Raw genomic sequence first — 2,185 nt, forward strand, 5'->3', positions numbered from 1 at the left:
AACGGACACAGATAGTCCAGGAGCAGAAACAAATATTACAACTACAGTAACTCCAGATACTTCGGCGCATCAACTTCAACAGGAGCAGAAACAAATATTACAACTACAGTAACTCCAGATACTTCGGACACTGACGCATCAACTTCAACAGGAGCGAAGCAAACATCCAAGGGAGCAGAAAAAATATTCTGATGAGCTATCCAGGCATTCAATGCACTGCTCTGGAAGTGTTGTATTAAATGGCGAGTTTCGATATGGTTTAGCTCAGTGTTCCATCTGTAAACACACAATCTGAATAGAGACATCCAATAAAGTAATAAAGTAAAAGGTCCAAAAGGTTATCACAGGTAAAAGTAGTTTACAGTGTGTCATCTAAAAAAATTGTGTTTTTTCAATACTCTGCGCACTTAAGGCCCGGGTCCAGATTTCAACATCAAAATTTACACTATGTTCATACTGCTGTATTATTTGCAATATACAGTGTATGCTGCATCAAAATGATCCAAAATGAAGCTCAATGTTTTCTTTTTCCAAAAAACTAATTAGCTTAATTCAATTATGCTAATTAGTCCCATAAATGGTGATGACGTCATGCCACTTTCAGAAAGAGAAATGCAAATACGGCGTTGAAGATGCTAAGATCAAGCTTCAAAAACAAGGCAAAAACAAGGCTAGATGAACATCTCATAGCTAGGTACTAGTATCCTTGATGGGAAGAGTAGGAGTTATTGTATTTTTAAGATACACAAAATAGCCTACCTGCTGTCAGAGCTAAAGAAGCTAGCATAGCTAAGAAAGTTTTGGACATTTTTACTTCCCATCAAGGTTTACTTCCCATCAAGGAAACATAATCATAACAACATAATCTATCTTTTGAGGGCCTAAACAGCTACTGTTTAAGTCCGCCGTATTTGTTGCCAAAGATAATCTATAACAGTTCTAGCAGCTAGCTAAGCAAATACATTGACCTTATGACGTCATGTGCAATGAATAACATTAATAAACATTATGAATCTCATTAACACTACACGATCTACATCATCTACATGGCCATGAATAAAATTAATCTAATCAGTGCCTGACCCAGGCCTTAACTGCCCAGAGTAGGTGGGAGTGCAGCTGTGTGGGGTACAGGTGGTGGCCATAGTAAACTACAAGAGACCATGAGTGTGGTAGGAGTTCCAGTCATGTCAAAGACCATGAGCGAGCTATTGGAGAAGTATGGAAACAGCAGTTGAGAGAAACCATGCTTGAAGCTGGGCGAGAAGAGAATGTAGAAAAGTCGTCCCATAAACATTCTGCTAAATCAGGGGTTGCCATCATTATCGGCAGAGACTGGCAAGTTACTTTTCATTGACGTTCGAAATAAATTTTGTTATGCCTGCTCAAGACAGATTCCTAAAGTATCCTAAAGAGAACTGGAACAAATCTTCGGAGACAGATATTATTCTACAAGGAGTGCTTCCTTCGTCGGTGACGTTCTGTTTTATCAAAACCTGTCAACCTGTCAACCTTTGGCACAAAATACTTAGCACATGTACTATAGTAATTAGAGCACTAACCCTCGGCGAACAATTGCATTATCATAGTGAATAATAATTATTTATTTATTACGACGAATCATGTGGGATGACTGGATGTACATGATGAACAATGATGTAATGGTAGTTTAGATGGTGTGTTATAATAAGGGATCAGTGACTGAATAATTATGATGATGTAGTAATGGTAGTTTAGAAGTGGATAACGAGAAATCAGAGGAGGTACGGACATTCGCGTGTCAAAGTAGACACACATTCCTTAGGTCAAAGTTCAGGAATGTGCGTTTAACACACGGATGACACGCAGATGTCGACCTCCTTTGACGAGAAATAGTAGAACAAAAGTAAGTGTAAAAAATGATGATGTAATGGTAGTTTAAAAAATGGATAACAAAAATAATAATTATTAAGAATGGTATTACAAAAGTAAGTGTAAAAATAACGATTATGATGTAGTTTAATAAATAAGAGAAATAGTATAAACAAAAGTAAGTGTAAAAAAGAGGACGTATAAATAAATAAATTCTGAAAATAGTTGTAATAATAATTAAATAAAAGCGAAATTGACTGCACGTATAACATGGCTTCAGGCCGAAAGTGACTGACCATGTGGCTTTTGGAAGGCTGTCAAAATTTAAAGTGCC

At 36.9% G+C, this 2,185-nt stretch overlaps 1 long non-coding RNA gene across 1 annotated transcript in view; it reads left to right on the forward strand.

The window, feature by feature from the left end:
- The window catches only part of LOC135349372 (uncharacterized), a 3,619-nt gene extending 1,999 nt beyond the window's left edge, over window positions 1-1,620 (forward strand). The window contains exon 2 of the long non-coding RNA XR_010398902.1: window positions 1-1,620. This exon is cut by the window's left edge and continues 161 nt beyond it. This is a non-coding gene — a long non-coding RNA (uncharacterized LOC135349372).
- Window positions 1,621-2,185: the final 565 nt, after the last annotated feature.

Source organism: Halichondria panicea, chromosome 15, assembly GCF_963675165.1.
Source record: "Halichondria panicea chromosome 15, odHalPani1.1, whole genome shotgun sequence".
In the NCBI taxonomy this organism is placed as follows: Eukaryota; Metazoa; Porifera; class Demospongiae; order Suberitida; family Halichondriidae; genus Halichondria; species Halichondria panicea.